Source organism: Pleurodeles waltl, chromosome 5 (genome assembly GCF_031143425.1).
Source record: "Pleurodeles waltl isolate 20211129_DDA chromosome 5, aPleWal1.hap1.20221129, whole genome shotgun sequence".
Classification (NCBI taxonomy): Eukaryota; Metazoa; Chordata; class Amphibia; order Caudata; family Salamandridae; genus Pleurodeles; species Pleurodeles waltl.
In genome coordinates this window covers 90,443,531-90,465,312 of record NC_090444.1, presented here as the reverse complement: position 1 = coordinate 90,465,312, position 21,782 = coordinate 90,443,531, and positions in this window count along the sequence as shown.

The window sequence follows — 21,782 nt, the reverse complement described above, 5'->3', positions numbered from 1 at the left end:
CAGGATTATGGGGAAGAACACAACTCTGCTGCTGGAGCACGCAGAAGGGACAATATTGTGCACAACTTCTTCACTTAGATACTGTACTTCCATTATCACGCATCACAAATATTTAAATAAATCACTTGAACACAGATTTGTCTTGGAGTACTATTTTAACCTTTACAAGCCTCATCAACTCACAAACATCATGACTTGGGCACAACATTTAGAAATCAATTAGGAACACACTCAGGAACTCCAAACATCTACACACAATGCACTAATAAATGAATGTGTAGGTGAAATTAATGCATTACTTGTTGAACAAATTATTTTACATTGCAACACACATATCACACAACTGTGTCTTGTTGACATTTGACAGCAGCCACTTTGAAAAAACATGTGATGACTGCTGCTCAGATGTCTGGCCTAGGTAGGACAATCATAGTACCTACAACAGTAGGTCAGTGTCTGCTATGTAACAACTCAATGTCTGAATGTCACAATCACAGGTGACAACTCACAACATATCCCTCAGAGGCACTCATGAGTATGACTAATAGAGAGTTAAATAAAGAGGAAAATACACCTGAATGTCTAGGTCTGTTAGACTCTAATCAGTTGGTATCTTGCATGCAATGATATAGCAAGTCACAAACCAATAGCAAACTGTACGTGTGAATAAGGACACATACATGTTGAAACATGAATGTCCTACTCAGAGCTGTCAGGAGTATTCACACAATCCAAACACACTTATAGACCAAGGATCATGAATGCAGCTGTCTGTGACTCCTCATGTCAAACAAACAAATGTGGAAGTACAGCTGAGACATTCCTCTACTTAACTTTGCCAGCCACTATGTAGAGGTGGCTCAGACACTATACAAGTGCAGTGGCTGGTGTTGAGAGATGTGTGGGGGTCAGTCATCTCATCTTGCGAACATTGGAAATGGTTTGGCAAATATTGCTTAGCCTGTAGAAGAAGTGAAGAAGCAATGTCAGTTGGTAAAGTTCACATGTATGAATTACTATATTGTGTATGAAGGACTGGACAGTGAGGGTAAGGAAGATGCGTAACAAGGAATATCTGCATAAACTGTGCCAGAAATATTGACCTAGAAGCCTACAGTAGACAATCTGGCTTCAATGTGTGGGGATGATCGCACATTGTCAAACACTCACTTTACAAGTCAACATTTTAGTGATGTAAGTCCATACACATAATCACAGACTGTAGGACAGTAAACATCCCAGTCACATTGCCAACAACTCCACCTGTGTGCTTGGCCAACACAAACAAGTGTGAGTGATGTAAGTGGAAACTGACACTATCTGTACCCTGGGTCTGCAGACATGACTCTGGTCTTCCATCTACCAAAGACCTAACAATGCTGAAGAGGAACAAATACCAAATAATATAACATAGTCATGTCAATTCCTAGTATATGATGATGAGACACGTCCAACACAACCAACCTGTAAGTCCCTAGTACATATTAGGGCAAGGCTGACATCAACAACCTGTAAGTCCCTAGAACATAATAGGGTAAGGCTGACATCAACACCCTGTAAGTCCCTAGTACATAATAGGGCAAGGCTGACATCAACAACCTGTAAGTTCCCAGTACATAATAGGGCGCTGGACTTCAGTTGTGCAGTTGGATATCAGTAGTTGACTGTGCACTGCAGTGGCTTAACAAAACTTAAGGATGCTCAGTCCCCACTGCAAAATCCCCTGAGGGGCTATACCCACACTATACAGAGTCAGTGGCCTGCCAGTGAACTGTGCTGAGGGGACCACCTTGAGCTCAGAGCCACATCAGCACCAAGGGGGATGTGAGGGTGTTTCAAATGCCACTGGTGCACTGATGAGTAGTCTTCTATCCCTGTCTGACAGCAGCCCTGCCATGCAGATTGAGTACTAAAAGGGAAGTCCTTGCAAAACAATATGGTGAGGAATTGTGCAGTCAAAGTGTATGTGCAAACAAAATTGATACAAACCTCATCCTACATGTACCCCCTAGATGTCCGAGGCTTTCTGTGGACTGTAACTTTACGCATGGACAGATGAAAGGTTGCAACATATGGCATGGTCTATGTGAAAAACCACCTCTGAACATTTAGATATAGTACACATGTATCGACATAGGGTAACATGTTTGACAATGATATGAGCAAAAATATTTGCTCTGAAGTGCACAATTACTCATGAAGGATTCAAAAGTTTGTAGGAGTAATGTCCCTAAATACACCACTGTAGTAGGCATTACTGATAACACATAAAGAAAAACACATACCACTCACCAGCATGTCACACATAAACCAACCATGACATATGTCAGTCCACCATATACAACAACTTGCATGCATGGGGAACTGTCCTTTACACATGTTGCATTACATCATGATGTCTGACGCTTGGGACACACCATAGATTGTCACACACATGCACTTACATAGGTCTTGGTTAGCCAACCCCATACCAGGCCAAGTCACCAGCATCCCTAGGTATGCAGTTGTCACGGGTATCATATGCATGAAACATTTTCACACATGGGCCAGCTAACCTAAGCTGTGTGGCTACACAAACAGAAGAAATGTAAAAAATACATAGTGTAAGACCAACAATGCAGGTTTCCATACATATGTACACTAACAGTACACACAATGTACATATGTGAAGACACAAATGTGGAAAACAGTATCATACTTTTTACACTTGCAGTCCTTATCACTCCTGCCATGTATCCCACAGACCAACATACATTCTGTAATCCATTTCAATGTTTGCGTAAAAACCCTGACGCATGTGAACATTTTCTGCCATCGCATATTCGAAAAATGACACACGCCCCTGTGCATCAAAAATAATACATTGTTCCCTGTCAGACGTCCATCAAATATACACGCATGACCATCATGCATCAAAACAAATGGTGCATCAAATAAAAATGTGACGCATACAACCAGGAAGTGACACAATGGAACTTCCTTGCTGCAAACATGGTATAGTGAATTTACTTTCACTTTCCCTTGACTGTCTTTTAGTCTGTGCTTGTGAGAGATTGTGTGGTGCTGGTGTGAGGAGTGATTTATTGTGCGTCTTTTGTGATGTCTACTGTCTGTGTTTTATCCTAAAAGTCTTTTTTGTAGTGTTTTTGGTTATTTGTTGTTGTAACTAACTGTGTATTATTGGGTGTCTGTCTCTGGGGTAAATTAGTTTGTTGGAGTAATTGGAGTTTGGGTGGGATATGCCAGGGAAGGGAAGGGCAAAGCATATGACTGCAGATGAGCTGGGAGGTCTTGTTTGACTTGTCTGTCACTACCTCCCCAATACGATGGCCATGAGTGGCCGTGTCATCCTTGGTTTTAAGATGGAGGCACGGAAGCTGCGGTTGGGCAAGGTCCACCACCAGCTCACCTGCATATTTGATGAGTGCACACACCACCAGCTGAAACACCAGTGGGCTGACCTAATTGCCCAGGAACAGGACCTCCTGGACCACCTGGGAATTGAGGTCGGCGGAACTGTGGGTAAGGACACCTTGTATGTGGCTGATTCAAACTTTGCTTTCGCATGTTCATTGGCCAGAGGGGTTACTTTCCTATGTCATGACAAAGGCCAGGACAGCGAGTAGTGTGTCTGCGCCAACCTGCATCCCTTACAAGGGCAGCAATACACCGTCAGTCAGACAAACGGCATATTCCAGTCTTTGTTCCCTGTGTTTAGCATGTCACACATAAACCAATCATGACACATGTCAGTCCACCATATCCAAAACTGGCATGCATGGGGAACTGTCATTTACATGTGGGCCAGAAGATATTGAAGTGCACAAAAGCCAACACACATGTCATGGTGCAAAGGTACATGGTAACCAGGGACAAATGTCCATGCCCATCAAGGGCCAGACCACTTGTCACAAATGACGCCGGAATAAAGGAAGTCATGGATAAGTGTGTTCCATGAGTCATGTATGTGCAGAATAACACAGCAATGTGCTATGCTTGCAAAAATTGTCAGTGGAATGTCCTCTGCAAAACGTGACTAATTGTCAACACCAGGGCAGTGCGCGCTCTATTGGCGACTAGAATGCAAAAACCCAGCACTCTCAAAACAACGTAATTTATGCATTGTGCTGATATGTTGTTGTTTAACCTTTTGCATTGCAGAGTTCAATCCTGAAGACTTATTTTTAATGTGCTTACAAATGCTGTTCATTTGCAATGTATTGCTGCAGGCTTTCAGATTGTGTTAGGGTGTGGTCCCTTTCCAGGGCTTTTTAGAGACTTTCCCTGCAACATACCTGGGTGTGGTTGTGGGCTGGGCCAAGGCTCTATAAAAAGGAGCCAGCCCAGCTCCAAGTGCTCACTATTCAGAGGTCCCGGTGCAGAGCAGCAGCTAATTCCTGAGCTCCTGTCCCGGTGGCCTATTTGATCTTCCAGACATCTGACTTTCATTCTTCATTTGGAGATCCTTGTTCTGGGCAGTAAGACGGTGGTTGGGCTGGCCTCCCAACGCCGTTATCGAGAACTCTCATGTTCTTGGGCCTAATTCTTTTATGATTTGACAGAGTACTTTGCGCGTGTGAAATATGCGCTTGAGTGTTTGTGACATTTGCAGGGTGACTTGCGAATCGGCAAGGCGCGCGATTCGTTTCATGATAATTTAATCTTGTTATTCATTGCACGCTACCATTTCTTGACAGTTACATGGTGGCTTAAGAATCGGCAAGACGCGTGATTCGTTTTATGGTGTTTTAACTTTGTTGTTCATTGCGCGCAACAATTTCTTGACATTTACATGGTGGCTTAAGAATCGGCAAAAGACGCGCGATTCTTTTCATTGTACTTTGATCTTGTTATTCATTGTGAGCTGTTATTTCTTGCCATTGACATCGTGGTTTACGAATCAGCAAGACGCACGAATTGTTTAATGATGATTTGACTTTGATATTCATTGCGTACTACCATTTCTTGGCTTTTTACATGGTGACACTCGAATCGGCAAGACGCACGATTCTCTCCTCGAGTTTAATTCACGTTGTTTATTGTATGCCACTATTCTAAGAAATTTATCATGTAATATTCGAGTTGACAAGTTATGTGATTTGTTTTTCCTGAATCCATATTGTGTTATTCATGGTGCACAATCCTTTTATGGTGTTTACTATATATATATATATATATATAAATCTACAATATGCGCAATTTGTGTTGAAACATTTTAAGAGTACACAGAAGATCAGAGTGTCTAGATGCAATATTGTATGGTCCTAGTATGCATTCTCAAAAAAAGGATTTATATGACTGGTTTAAAATTTAGTCAGAATGTTTTTCTGATTCTCATGTAAAGGAAAGTACTTGAATAAGAAAGTTTTCATTTAATCCATCTTAATTCCCTTACAGGTCACATCTTGAAACTTAGGGGGTCATTCTGACTTTGGCGGGCGGCGGAGGCCGCCCCCAAAGTCCCGCCGGCAGAATACCGCTGCGCGGTCAAAAGACCGCTGCGGTAATTCTGAGTTTCCCGCTGGGATGGCGGGCGACCGCCAGAAGGCCGCCCGCCAGCCCAGCAGGAAACCCCCTTCCATGAGGATGCCGGCTCCGAATGGAGCCGGCGGAGTGGAAGGGGTGCGACGGGTGCAGTTGCACCCGTCGCGATTTTCAGTGTCTGCATGGCAGACACTGAAAATCTTTGTGGGGCCCTGTTACGGGGGCCCCTGCAGTGCCCATGCCATTGGCATGGGCACTGCAGGGGCCCCCAGGGGCCCCACGACACCACATACTGCCATCCTGTGCCTGGCGGCCAAAACCGCCAGGAACAGGATGGCGGTATGGGGGTCGGAATCCCCATGGCGGCGCATCCCCAGGGCAGCGGAAAACTGGCGGTACACCGCCGGTTTTCCGTTTCTGGCCGCGGCTGTACCGCTGCGGTCAGAATGCCCAAGGGAGCACCGCCAGCCTGTTGGCGGTGCTCCCGCGGTCGTTGGCCCTGGCGGATTTTACCACCAGGGTCAGAATGACCCCCTTAGTCATTTTAAACTTAATTCTTAGATTGTTCATGTTTTCAGAATGACTATTCTTAGAGTCATAGTCAAGTATTGATTTCAGGAGATATAATTTTCATATTGTGTGTTCTAACCTTTTTCTTACTACAGGTCTCCTTCCCAGCTGTTTCCCTTCCTAATCCCCTCTTCCCCTCTTGAACTCTCCAAGCCTCTGTGATTTATCTATCAGAGTCTTGAAGCTGTTCAGTGGTGGACGTGTTGGGAACGTGTGCAGACCCCGAGGATCTGGCGACTCTGACACTAATGTAGCTGAGACATATATGCATGGGTGCAGCATATCGGTATATGGTAGGCTGGACTACCAATAAGTGTCACAGAGACATGTTGCGGGCTCACTTGAATATTTCCTAATGGAACTCCTCTATGTCCATCAGCAAAACATGGGTAATGTGTAACATTTGTCCATCATGTTAATTGTTCAACATATATAGTGCTATGTCTCGTGTCATGTCCTACAGGTGGGCACACCCCTTACACCATTGGAGAGGTGGCAAGCTTTGAAGACCCCAATGCTACCTGTAAGTGTCATCCTGTATGTCTAATGTGTAGTGCAAGGGTTGTGTAAGATGTTGTATGATGTGTTCAATGTCATTTAAACATTGCATATATGGCAATTTGAACACCCTTGGATATGGACAGTATGTCAAATGTTATGTCCAGGATGTGGATTACAACAAAGTGATGCACTAGTGGCAATGTGTGCTGCAAGGGCCTTGTGATTGTTAAACATGGTATATGCGGGGACAAATACAGTGATGACAGTCAAGACATGTGCCAGCAGTATTGGGTTCAAAACATGTATGCAGGATGGCAATATGTTGGTCACAGTACATTACTGCCCTGTTTGCCACACATAGCACACAGTTACTCAGGGCATGTTAGGATTAAGGACCATGTGACTAGGCCACTAAGGGGCTTAATATTAAGCCCCTTGCGTCCCAAGTTCTTCACCTTTTGTCCTATGAAAAGTGTTCCACTGGTGACACAATTGGCTCTTAAATAAGCACCTCAGATAGACAGGACATAACTCTACATACCATACGTGAACACTGCATTTGATTTGCACACCCGTGTTGTTTATACCCCATACTCTATGTTGGATGTAGCAACATAGGCAAGCCATGTCATCCTCCTTGATCTTGACATGTGCGTATGACATGAGGGATATCCATACAACATGACATGTCTGTACTCAGTGCATCTTTAGATAGTTCAGGTCCTGAGAGTGTCCATGATGTGCTGCAAACACCTCCACACAATGAACAGTATTAGCCAGTGCTGTTGCTAGATCACTGTGCTGATAAGATGTGGGGCATGCATGTCCCCACATATGAGCTGGAAGTGCTGAGTGTTGTTGTCCACCACGCTGACCTAAATGTATTGACATATATACAAGCATTGGGCAGCATAGTGTGACACATCGCTTTAGGACTATGCATGTTGTCATGGACAGCCCAACATGTTTTGAGCTAAGTGGATATTGGAGTGGATTCATGCATCTCTGCATCACATGAGGAGTATTACACCCTACATTCTCACATATAATACCTGTGACATGTAGATTCAATATTGCCGTGTGTCCAGACATCTGTCCTTGGCATAGTTTGGTGAGTCCACATTTAGCTTCTAGGCATTGTTCTGATGAGTGTTGTACATATCATTAGATCTAAGGTACATGGCATATGCGGAGGGACTTTCATGAGCTATCCAGCATGATGAGTGTGACCTACCATGGTCACTAAGCTGGTATATTGGATGAGCATGGTGAATGTTGACCTGGTACTTAGAAGATGTTACAAGCTTGTGCACTGGTATTGTACAACGTTGATTAGCTTTGACACGTTGGACATGAACAATATGTAGAAGGTGGTTGTGATGCAAATGTGCATTAACCTTAGCCTTGATGTTGTTTCTGTCAGTTGTGGTAGCCAACGTGTGTGATGTGATGATGCTATTTATATTGCATGCTTGTTCATCCCCTGCCCAACACACAATTTGATGACATGTTACATCCATGTTTCAGCAGCCAACATGTCATCAGCACAGAAGCGTGCTTTTGAGAAACATGCTGAACAGTCCCAGCACATATGTGGTGTGGATAAAGGATTCCAGATGATGGGCCGGCGTTAGACAAGAGACAAAGCATCAGGGTTCTGGCAAGCATTTCCCCATGGAGGACCACCCAAACACCCAGAAACCAGCACCCACACACTAAGCAAGTCAGAGGAAAAGGACAGGGGTGGCTCTGCAGGTTTCGCACCTTCTACCTCAACACATCCAACAGCAGCACCATCAGGTCCCCAGCCAGAACCTCCACGGATGGCACAAACCTTCGAGCAAGAAATGCGCCAGGATATGGCTGACCTGAAGATGTGGATGGACAAATTAGAAAAAAGCAGACAAAATCTACAAAATGCACAGCTCCATGAAGGAACAAATCAGCAGGAGCTAATTTTGGACAATACTTTGTGGAGCATATCTTCCTTGCCCCTCGTTTTATAAGTTTCCTAATAGTTAGGGATTTAGATAGTTAGGGTTAATTAGTTAGCATAGAGTGGAGCAGCTTTAGGACATGGGGCATATTTTAGAGCCCCTAGTGCCACCATAGCATCAGTTTTAGTGATGCTTCGATGGCGCTATACACTGGACCGAATTTACAAGGTGGCGTTAAGCCGTTTCTTGTGCTTAACATCAACATTTAAATATGGCCCCTTCACATGCAGCACTTTGAGTGGAAGGGGCGTGCAATGGGTGTTGCTGTGGGCTAGCCACATCAACACCCATTGCATTTTGATGCTGCCCCTGATTTACAGGTTTTCGTAAACCTGAGACAGCGCCAAAATCTAACTCCACCCCAGAGGTGGTGTTAGCATGGTGCAATGAGGAGAAATGTTTTCATTTCTCCTCGTTTTTTGCAAATTGCCATTTAAGGTGTTTGTTCCTGTACAAAAACAATGTCCCCCTCAACGCAGCCATCCTTGCACTATGGTGCAAGGCTTGTTGTGTTGGTGCCCGGCAGCATATTTAGCGCCGGCGCAGGGGGAAACACAGGGGTGCGCTGTATTCTAGTAAATACAGCGAATCCCTGTGTTTGGAACATGATGGTGTGTGATGCTGTCAAATTTGGCGCAGCAACGCGCACTGTCATTTTCTCTTAAATCAGACCCATAGTTTTTATTCTTATGGGGGTTGGGTTTTTGGGTTTCAACAATTCTTGGGTGTTTTTAGGGGGTCAGCCAATGGCCAACACACACACACACACACACCCTTCCTGGTGCGGGTCACAATCACTGGCCGACGCCAGTGAGGAGTTTTTTTTTATCCCCTCTGGAGACGTGAAAGAGCTTCCGCGTCTATAAGTTTAAAAAATAAGGGGTTTCTTCCTGTGGGGGGCAAGAGAGAGAAAGAGAGACAGAAAGTGAGAGATTAAGAGAGATGGAGGGAAATGAAGAGAAAGAGATTGACAGAGAACTTGGGAGAGAGAGGGAGAGATGTTTTAAGGCTTTGATGAATGATGTACATAGAATGAGATATTTTACATCAAATTAAAAAGAAAAATGTATTTGTCATTTAAAAAGGAGTGAGGTGACCTTTCAGTATGAAACTTAGGGTCATATTTATGAAAAGTTTGTGCCGCCTGTGCGCCATTTTTTGGCGCAAAAGTGGCGCAAACTTAACACTGTATTTATATTTTGATGTTAGACCCCTCAAGCGACAAAATAATCGGGTTACCGTCATATTTTGGAGGCACCCACCCACCTTACATCGTACTACAAAAATGATATGCAAGGTAGGCGTTCTCTTCCAAAAAATTACGCTAGCCCTCGGCGCCATATTTATCCCTGATGCAAAAACGATGCACAATAAGGAAGCAGACCCCAAAAATTACGCAAAGGCTAATTTGCATCAAATATTAACACTTGATCAGACCAGGCGTTAAAAAGAGGCCCACACACCACCATTTAAGGAAAACACACAGAAGGAGCATTTGCCACCTCCAGGACAGCATGGAAGTGTTATTGTTCCAGCTTGACACACGCTGCAGACGTCAGCAACAACAACAGGTCCCTCCACCACCACCGCGGCAACCCCAAACACCATCACAACACTCACAAAGGCAGCACAGAAGGCGGGAGAGGATCTTTCAACAGTGTACAACCATCCTTGGGCTTAGATGTCATCAGGACTTACCGTCGGAACAGGCAGTCAATTGTACTCTTGCTGCACCACATTGCTCCAGACATCACTGCAAGGGTGGCAACTCCAACAAACATGCCACCCATGACCAAACTCCCTGCTGTCCTCCATATGCTGGCATCTGGATCATTTCAGACAACGGGCTCATAAATGTCTGGGGCATCCTTCTTTGCCTTCCTTACAAAGGTTCTGGACGCAATCATACGCCTCACACCCCACCACATCTGCTTCCCCAAAACCCAGCAACTTCAGCAGGAGACCAAGCAAGGTTTCTATCTAATTGCTGGGTTCCCGCATGTGCTGGGTGCAATGGACTGCACCCATGTCCAGCTGGTGCCACCTGCAGCAACCGAATACCTATACAGGAACCACAAGCACACCCATTTCATAAATGTGCAGGCCACTGTGGGCCACTGTGGGCACTTCGCAAGCATCCTTGCAAAATACCCCAGCAGCATACATGATGCCTACATATTCCAGCATTCCACCATCACCGAGTGGTTCCAGGATGGCCAATATGGCAATGGCCTACTCGTAGGTAAGCCACCATACCAAACAGTACAGAGGCAGCAGACAAGACATACACCACACTAAAAACACATAGGCAGGGGAACACAGATGTACAGGCAACAACATATATGCCACATGCTACACTACAACGCAATCATTGCACATCACTCACACACATATACAGCCACATGTACATCATACAGCCACAACCTGACTGGGACACCACATGAGGACAGGTGGAGCTATGTCTCCTTTGCATACAGGAGCTCGGCACAAACCATTACAAGTGTCCATTGGTTGACAACTAAATACAGATCCCACACACATTACACCTAACAATGTTTAGCTCGGCAATGTGAATATCATAGGGCATGTCAATGTTAACAAAGTCACACATAGGCACAGCTCCACATCAGTCATGGGGTACAAGCATCTGGTTGCACCAATATCAAATGTCACCCAAGTGTTGCCATACCCAACTAAATATCACCTACATATACCTGACATACCTGTAGTATGCACATTCACCTGTCTGCTGCATTGTGACGCACACAAAGGAATACAACATTACCTGCCATGAACGGCTATGGGGCAGAATGACGAGAAGTCATGCAGTACCTAGTCCAGTGCCACCTCGCCTGTGCCCCTTAGTGCATCCTAATGCCACCATGTGTGTGTCGTATACAAGAAACGGTCCACCATTGGCACAGAGTTTGTGCAATACTGTAAAGAACATGGATGCTATTGCAGGAGTATAGTGGACATACCTGACCTTTCATGCACCGTGCATAGGGACCCATGTAAAAGAATGGTGTGCCCCCTCCCAACGCAGGCACTGAGCATGTGTTAAATATGTCTGTGATAAATCATGGTTAGGAATTTTGGACATTCTACTTACCAACTTTTGATCATCATACAAATGTGCAATTCATGCCCTAGTACACTTGATGGCTGGCACACCCATCATCTGCTACAAAGGGTCACTGTGTGTTGCACTGCATGCATAGTGCCACATGGCAGCATAGAGGCCAGTGTTTGGCTTTGTAGGGCTACCATGGTGTCTCTACATATGATACAACTGTGGTGCAAGGAGGTAGAAGGAACCACCAATAATAGGACAATGGCACAATCATGGACAACACAACTCATATTTGCAAGGGCGGAACCATCTGTTTGGATAGAATATTACAATCCATAGGTCCCTGATCCACAACCCAAGATTGTCATGTCCATCAACACAGACCTATGAAACCATTTCACAAAACAGGAACATACACTATACCAGTGCAGGCCTGAGTCATTACTCCACCTAAAACTAACTACTTCCATAGTATATACCAAACATCTATCAAGCTTTACAAACACGTCTTCTCTCATTTCTTTGTAGCCGACCAAGGTTACGGCATACAACCATGGGTCATGACTCCATTTGGCAATCCCACAACGATGGAAGAGCGGGCATATAATGCAGGGCACAGAAAAACACGCAATGTGGTGGAGAGGACATTTGGGCTTCTAAAGGCAAGGTTCAGGGGCCTGGCCCTGACAGGAGGAAGCCAGTTGAATGCTCCACCAGTGGTATGTAAGATCATACTGGTATGTGCAATCCTGCATGATATCTGTATACAGACTAAAGTTCCCTGGGATTAACAGGTAGATGTCCCCAACGAGGAGAAGGATGACAATGGTGCAGCACATTTGGAGGGGGAACTACAAAACACTGCTGTAGGAGTTTTCAGGAGACTACAAATTGTACAGAACTTTTACACATAGTCACTGTACAATTATTAGCACTTTGTAAATATCACAATAAAACAGTTTGCACCTGAATTTCCATGGTCTTCTCATTCTCCACTACATATACTATTGGAATGTAACTCAAACCTCAGAGAGCAGGAAAGAAACAGTTACAAGTATGGTAGCAAAATAGTTTGTGATGTAAGAGGGTCTAGTGCCTCCATGTCACACATCAGTGTCACTTAACTCATGGGCATGTGACTCTTGAAGACCTAGATCCATTCACCACAACATATAACATGCCATCAAGTGGGCAATGCGCTAATTCCTAGCCCTTTCCCCACATCATCACCACATTTGGCAGGAGGTATGCAAGGGGGGCATACATAGGGGAGAGGCTCTGATCTAATGGTGTTTAAGCAATGTGGGAACTAAACATTGTCACATCTCAGGGGGATTGCTGCTTTGCAGGCACTGTGCATGTGTGACAAGAGGAGACATCATTGGTAACTATAGACCTTCAGTAACTGTACAGGGTTTGTAACCAATGTTAGCAGCAGAGCCTGCACTGTGTATCCATGGGCTTATGTCCTGGCACTGCCTTTGGGAACAACCCTGACACATGGTGCGCTGTACCTTACTTATGGCACACACACTTTGGCTGTGGAGTACTCTATGGGTTGCCAGACAAATGAAGCACCAATGGGTGCTGAATCACTATCCAAATCTATGACTCATCGTCAGGTTCTAAGAATAAAATGGAACAATGCAACACCACATTATTGTCTGGGTGGTATGTAGGCAGAGTTTGTTCCACTCACTATGTACATTATATACACACTTGTCACACAAATCTGCTGTCTTGACACATGCCTACAGCAAATCCAGATATGCATGTGAAGACTGATGTACGGGTGTATGGCCTAGCTAGCAAAGGATTTGCAAGTACCAACAATGGTTGACATGTGTCAGCATGGTAACCTAGAATGCTCTGTATAACACCATCACACAGCACATATCAATTTACACCACTCATTGTCATTCACATGCCAGACCAAGAGTAAGGTACCAACAGTGACAAATGTCCTTAATATGTTTTGGTCTCCAACATGCCAATCAGGTGTGGGTTGTGCAGGTATGTCCAGCAATGTCCAAACATGTCACAGACCCATTAAAAAATGAATGTCAGTAGAAGCAGACAGATATGTTGCATTTGGCTAATGAAAAAAGCAGCACTGAGATGATTTCACACATCAACATCATACAGTCATGTAAGAGTGACATATGTGTGGAATGCAGAAATAAATGCATACCCATGTTCAACGGAGGATGTGGATGGACAGCTGAGAGATACCCACACATACTTGGAAATACCACATGGGAGGTCACCTGGAGACGACACAAGTGCTGTGGCAGGTGTAATGTTATGTGTGTGTGGGGAACTCAATAAATTTTGCAAAGCCTGGCAATGGGACTGTAATTATCATTAAGCCAGTAGCAGAAGATGTGTAAATCTACAATTTACACAAGTCACATGTTGCATCCTGTCCATGTATGACCAGACAATGTTGCTGTAGAATATGTGTACAAAGTGTAAGCAGCCTAATGAATGGCAGCAATGTAGGACACACAATATTCCTAACAGGTAATGCAGTACAATGTGGAGAAGGTACACACATAGACCAATACTGACTGTGCAACACATCAGTGTCTACACGTGATCACCCAACATATGTACAGACAGGGTGGCTAGGTCCGTACATAACCCAGTCATGTTTGCCACTACTATAACCTGGTAGTTTCCCATCGCATGCCATCATGACAGGAGGCAGTGACAGATAACCCAATCTGTCCCCTGGCACATTTCCAAAATAGAACTCACAGCAGATATACAATCCCTAACCAAGCTGCCCATAGAAATTACTAAGGAAATTAATGATGAGACATGTCCTACATGTGTAAGTAACCAGTCCTCAGAACATGATAGGGGAAGGCTGACATCAAGTACCCTAGAGAAAAAATTGATTTCCCAGTCCGTTTGATCCTAATTGTGCATGTGTCTGTCTGCAGGGGACTGTGCACTGCAGAGAAATTCAACAACAATATAAGCCTGGAGCAAAGAAAGCCAGGACACATACCTCTGGTTCAACCACTGTAATTCTGTGGGAACAGCGACCTCAATAAACTAAAAGACAAAAATATATACAGAAAGGGCCATTGGCCAGTCCAATGTAAGTGAAAAGCCACAGGGCAACGTCCAAGGACCAGCTTAACTCCTGACAGCCCAAGTCACTCCACTGGGCATGGACATCATGCTGATGGTAGGCAGGCACCACAGGGTGTTGGGAGTTTTCTTGGGAGGGGGGTCCTTGGACTTGGGTTTGGGAGGGGGCGGAGGTGGTGGCTTGGAGCGGGGGCCGGAGTTGCACTCTTGGCAGGTGTAGTTTCAAGGGGAGGGACATGAGTGAATTTGGAGCTGGAGGTACTGGGCTGGGGAGATGGAGCTTCCTCTTATGGGCAGGACGGGGGAGGAGGAAGGAAGAGGTCATGGAGGGAAAGGAAAAGTTTCTCAGCTTCAGAGGGAGGGACATGAGTGGATTTGGAGCTGTAGGTACTGGGCTGGGGGAGATGGAGCTTCCTCTTATGGGCAGGACGGGGGAGGAGGAAGGAAGAGGTCAAGGAGGGAAAGGAAAAGTTTCTTAGGTCTAATGGGGCGAGTTGTGGGAGGAGGTTTGGGAGTGGAGGTAGAGGGAGTGGTTGTAGGAGGAGTAGGTGTGCTGGACTGGGTTGAAGGTGCATGGACAGTGTGCTTGTGTGAGGTGATGGCTGTTGAGTGTCTGAGTGGGAGCGTTTACGTGTCTTTGGAGTGTTGCAGATAGGGTGGGAGAGGACAAACCGGACATGTGTATGTATGTTGTGGTAGTGTCTGCAAGTGAGGTGGGTGTGCTGCATGAGGTTGTGATGGTGGTGGTGGTGACTGCTCATGTAGTGCATGGGGTGCTAGTCTGCTTGTCTGCTGTGTGGCAAGGTGTGATGCTATTGATTAAGTTTGACCAATGACTTTGTGTTTCACCACTGTGCATATTAGTTGCTCAATGTTCACCAGTAGCACATTATGGGGGTGATTCTAGCCGCCCGCCAAAGTTCCGCCGGCAGAATACCGCTACGCGGTCAGAAGACCGCCGCGGTAATTCTGAGTTTCCCGCTGGGCTGGCGGGCGACCGCCAGAAGGCCGCCCGCCAGCCCAGCGGGAAACCCCTTCCCACGAGGATGCCGGCTCCGAATGGAGCCGGCGGAGTGGGAAGGGTGCGACGGGTGCAGTTGCACCCGTCGCGATTTTCAGTGTCTGCTATGCAGACACTGAAAATCTTAGTGGGGCCCTGTTAGGGGGCCCCTGCAGTGCCCATGCGATTGGCATGGGCACTGCAGGGGCCCCCAGGGGCCCCACAACACCCGTTACCGCCAGCCAGGTTCTGCCGGTCAAAACCGCCAGAACCAGGCTGGCGGTAAGGGGGTCGGAATCCCCATGGAGGATTCCTCAGGGCAGCGGGAAACCGGCGGGACACCGCCGGTTTTCCGTTTCTGACCGCGGCTGTACCGCCGTGGTCAGAATGCCCTGCGCATATTAGTTGCCCAATGTTCACCAGTAGCACATTATGGGGGTCATTCCGACCCTGGCGGTAAATACCGCCAGGGCCGGGGTCGGCGGTAGCACCGCCAACAGGCTGGCGGTGCTCCGCCGAGCATTCTGACCGCGGCGGTACAGCCGCGGCCAGAAGCAGAAAGCCGGCGGTGTACCGCCGACTTTCCGCTGCCCATGGGAATCCGCCATGGCGGCGCAGCTTGCTGCGCCGCCATGGGGATTCTGGCACCCCATACCGCCATCCTGTTCCTGGCGGTTCGCCCGCCAGGGACAGGATGGCGGTATGGGGTGTGGTGGGGCCCCTGGGGGCCCCTGCAGTGCCCATGCCAATGGCATGGGCACTGCAGGGGCCCCCGTAAGAGGGCCCCACAAAGATTTTCAGTGTCTGCTTTGCAGACACTGAAATTCGCGTCGGGTGCAACTGCAGCCGTCGCACCTTCCCACTCCGCCGGCTCTATTCGGAGCCGGCTTGCTCGTGGGAAGGGTGTTTTCCACTGGGCTGGCGGGCGGCCTTTTGGCGGTCGCCCGCCAGCCCAGTGGGAAACCCAGAATGACCGCTGCGGTCTTTTGACCGCGGTACGGTCTTCTGGCGGTTCCCGCTTGGCGGGCGGCTCCCGCCGCCCGCCAAGATTAGAATCAGGCCCTATATGTTTTGTTCAGCCTAGCCGCCTATTGGCTTTGACATGGCATTAGCCATTACTTTCGGTATTCAGTTTAGCTGCCTATTGGCTTTGACATGATATTATACATTACATTTTGTATTCAGCTCAGCTGCCTATTGGCTTTGACATGATATTAGACATTGCATTTTGTATTCAGTTCAGCTGCCTATTGGCTTTGACAAGACATTAGACATTATATTGGATATTTAGGTTAGCTGCCTATTGCCTTTAACGTGGAGTTAGACATTACAGTTGCGAATCCAAGGTGTATTTTTCCAAGATGTGTTTTGCCACAAGATGAACCAAGCTGTTTTCTTCTCACACTAGACTAGACCTGATAAGAGAGGGTACATTTGGTGTTGTTCCTTTCGGCTCAGGCTTGGGAGGAGGAGCAGTCTAGGAGATCTGGCCAGTCTCCAAAGGCTTGCGTAGTTTTCCTGAGTCTGAGAGGAGGGGGCACGCTTTTGTAATGGATGACACGGGCTTCAGAGAATTAGATTCGGATCTGCCTGACTTCGGACTGGAACTTGGCGCGAGTTGCCAGTCTCCCGTGTGGGTAGATAATCTCTTTCTCGCAGTTGACTGGAGTTATCAACTTTCAGACCCCAGAAAGATGAAGCTGTAAATAGTTTCTCACACGGTGAAGTATTTGTTTTGCTTTGCATTCAATATCTTATATATATAACCTGCTGTGTACATTGCAAATATATTTTGTTTTCATTGAACGTGTGCTTGAAATCTATTAATTCGTCTCTTACGAACTTGTGGGTGGGGAAGAATTAACAACAATAAAAGTCTTCTTTGAACTCAGAAGTGCATTCTTGATATGTTCTGTAAGCTCTGATTACGAGATAAGAAGGAAAGCAGAACACAAGGCTGTACAGGTGGCAGGATCTGGGACTGAAGATGCAGTGCTTGCAGGTGTGAGTGCTGATGTGACTGTGAGGGAGGAGGAGGGGGAGTCAGTGGAGGCAGTGGCTGTTGTTGTATGTGCTACTGTGTGTCGGGTGTGTGTGTGTGCCTGTGGAGTGAAGTGTGGTGCCTGTGCTGGTCTGTGCGAGTCCTGTCTTTTGTCCTGGTGCATTCTGGTCTGATTGTGTGCCTGGGATGGGTGGCGGAAGAAGGCTTTGGGACTGGGAACAGGCAGTTGGAGGGGGGACGGAAGAACCAGGGACACTTGCTGCCATCAGAGAGGAGGCCAGAGCCTGAAACAATCTCTGTAGGTAAGCCAAGCCATCGTGAATGCCCTCCAGGTAGGCATTGCATTGCTGCATCTGGGATGCCAGCCCCTGGATGGCATTCACTATGGTTGACTGCCCTACAGAGATGGATCTCAGGAGGTCAATAGCCTCCTCCATGAGGGCAGCAGGGATGTCTGGGGCAGGGCCTGAGGTGCCTGGGGCGAATGAGATGCCCACCCTCCTGGGCAACTGGGTGGGGGGGGGGCTACTGGGAGGGCGATGCAGGTACAGGGGGTGGCAGAAGGTGTTGTAGCTGGGGTGGTCCCAGAGGGGTCCACCACCACCAGGGAGCTTCCATCTGAGGAGGAATCTGAGTCAGATGTCATAGCTCCTGTCTCCCCGTGGTGCTCCCCTGTCCCTCCAACGCCCTGGTCGGTGGACTCTGCCTTCTGGGACCCATGGGCTGCAGCTCCCCCACTCGCTGGTGCCCCTGCTCCTTCGCCTGATGATGCTAATGCACACAAAGACAGGATGAGAAAAGGAGAGGGGGGGGAGAAAGAAAGGGAGCACAGGGTCAATTACGGCAACAACAGCAGATATGGCATACACATTACAATTACTCACTGGGACTAACACTGTGCAGTATGTATCACAATGCCAAACCATTACCTGGGATCAACAACAGAAATGAAACCAAAAACTACCATCTGCACACCTACTGGAACTCAAAAAGCCATGTCTGTCATGGTATGCCAGCCACTTGCCATTACCAAATATACATACCACCCTACATTGCTAAGGAGGACTCCAGTAGATTAGCTAAACCGGCATATTGGGGCATCCACTGGTTAGAACCTTGCACCCAAACACAGGCAACAAAAAAGTATCCCACATAGTGTGTACTGACCCCCTTGTGGCTGCTGTGCTGCCCTCAAGCACCCATCTAACTCAGGATTGACCACTACCAGTATGCGGGCCATTAGGGGGTCAGGGTCCGACGGGCACCCCGCTCTCGTTGGGAGGCCATCCCCAGCTGGGCCTTCACTGTCTTCTGGGCCCAGCATCTCAGGTCCTCCCACTGTTTCCTGCATCGGGTGATCGGCCGGCTATGGACCCCCAGGGTCCACACGTCCTTGGCGATGGCTCGCCATAACCCTTTCTTCTGATGGGCGCTAACCTCCATAGGGAACACAGACGAACGGACACCATGAACTCAACACTCCATTCTGTAACAGAAATGGCTAACAAACTGCTTTGATCTCACATCAAGCCCACAGGTGACCCGTACCTCTGCATACACATTGCATGCAGCAAAAGTACACTCCCCAAATGACACACTGCCAGCACACACAAACATCTTCATATAGCCATGTCACATGCAACGTACCCATAAGGTAATCACCTGCTGGTCTGGAGGCCCATACAACTGCCCATACAAGGGTAGGACCCCATACACAAGCTTCTCCAACTCCTCCGATGTGATGCTATTAATTGTGTTTGACCAATGACTTTGTGTTTCACCACTGCGCATATTAGTTGCTCAATGTTCACCAGTAGCATATTATGTGGGTCATTACAACCCTGGCAGTCTGTGGTAAAGCGGCAGTAAGACCGCCAACAGGCCGGCGGAAAAAAAAATGGAATTATGGCCGCAGCGGTTACCGCCGTGGTCATCCGCCACTTCACCATTCCGACCACCATGGCGGTGAGAACCGCTGGGCTGGAGATTGCGGTCTCCAGCCCGGCGGTCGTCACTAGACCGCCAACGGTATCAGGACCCTGCATACCGCCATGGATCTCGGGTGGTTGGGAACCACCATGAGATCCATGGCGGTAGGCACTATCAGTGTCAGGTAATTCCTTACCTATCACTGATAGGGGTCTCCCCCACCCCCGCTACCCCCCATTAATCCTCCCCCAACACCCCCACCCCCTGCCACCCCCCAAAGGTGGCACAACCCCCCTTCCCACCCCGACCCAGAACATGCACATATACACACCACTACACGCACACACCCCGAACATGCACATATACACACCCCTACACGCACACTCCCCCAACATGCACATATGCACACCCCTACACGCACACATACACCCCACCAACACATACCCGCACACATACAAACAGACATGCACACCGTCCGACCCGCACACATTTCCCATACACACAGCACCCCCCGCATGCATACACTCACTCACACACCCCCTCTACACTCTCACACACACACCCCCATGCATGCACACAACACAACACACAACACCCCCCCACCCCTTCCCTAACGGACGATCAACTTACCTTGTCCGTTGATCGTTCGGGACGGGACGGGATCCATGGGGGCAGCTCCGCCACCAGAACACCGTCACCAGAACACCACCACACCAAATCATGGGATGTGATTCAGTGGGCGGTGTTCTGTTGACGTGGCGGTGGAGGTTGAGCAACCTCCACTTTCCTGCCGTCCGCCAGTATGGCTGCTGGCGGCGTTCCACACAAAAAAGGACGCCGGCCTGCCAGCAGTCATAATACGCGGCGCGGAAGACCGCCACCACTGGCGGTCTTCAGCACGACGGTACCTCGGCGGTCTTGCGAAAAGACCGCCGAGGTCGTAATGACCCCCAATATTTTGTATTCAGTTTAGCTGCCTATTGGCTTTAACATGGCATTAGCCATTACATTTTGTATTCAGTTTAGCTGCCTATTGGCTTTGACATGGCATTAGACATTACATTTGGTATTTAGGTTAGCTGCCTATTGGCTTTAACGTGGAGTTAGACATTGCAGTTGAGACATTGCAGATGAGCTGTGTTTTTCCAAGCTGTGTTTTTCCACATGATAGACCAATCTTTGTTTTTTACACCAGACCCTAGCTGATAAGAGCGCATAGATTTTGTGTTTACCTCTCAATCCAGTCTGGGAGCGAGTGGATTCTGGAGAATTGGCCACTCTCCAAGTTTATTCGGTTCTCACACTGAGTTTGCTTTTAAGGATGGCTCTGGACAACAGCGAGGGAAATAGAAACTATCTTGACTTCAGACAGGAACGGACGTCAGTTGCCTGTCCCCGTTTGGGTAGAAAATCTCTTTCTCGCAGTTGAACCGGAGTCATCAACTTGAAGCCCCAGAAAGATGAAGCTGAGTTATAGGCCCTACAGCCATACCCTACGGTGATGCAATTTTGACTTTTATGCTTTGCTTTGAAGTTATGCTATAATATAATTACATGTATTTGCTGTGTGCATTGCAACTGAGAAGTACTTTGAAATATTTTGCTTTCATTGCTGCGACTACTTTTGAACGTGTGCTTCCAATCTACTAATTTTGTCTCTCAGGAACCTCGTGGTGAAGTAATAATAACAATAAATGTCTTCTTTAAACTAAGAAGTGCATTCCAGAGAGGTTTTGTAAGCTCGGTCATAAGATAAGAGAAGGAAAGCAGAACAGATGTGAAGACTGGGGTCCTTTCGCCTGTTGCACGGGCCACCACAGGTGCCAGACACAGGACACAGCAGCACACGCAGTGGAGGTGTTGATCTGTAGAGAATCAGGAATCAAGTGAAGTGGGACAGAGGAAATAGCATTGATCATCATTGGTTCCTGTGCTCCACAGACCTCCGTGTTAACCAATGAGGAGTTGCACAGCGGTGCAGACCGCCTTCCGCCATGACACCGGTGGAGTGAGGTTGCTTCCACCTGTCCCTGCCTACAGGACAGGCGGTTGTCAATTCCTAATGCTGGTACTCATGGCAGATAATTTAATGTGCATCATGGGTACAGATGGTACACACCAGGA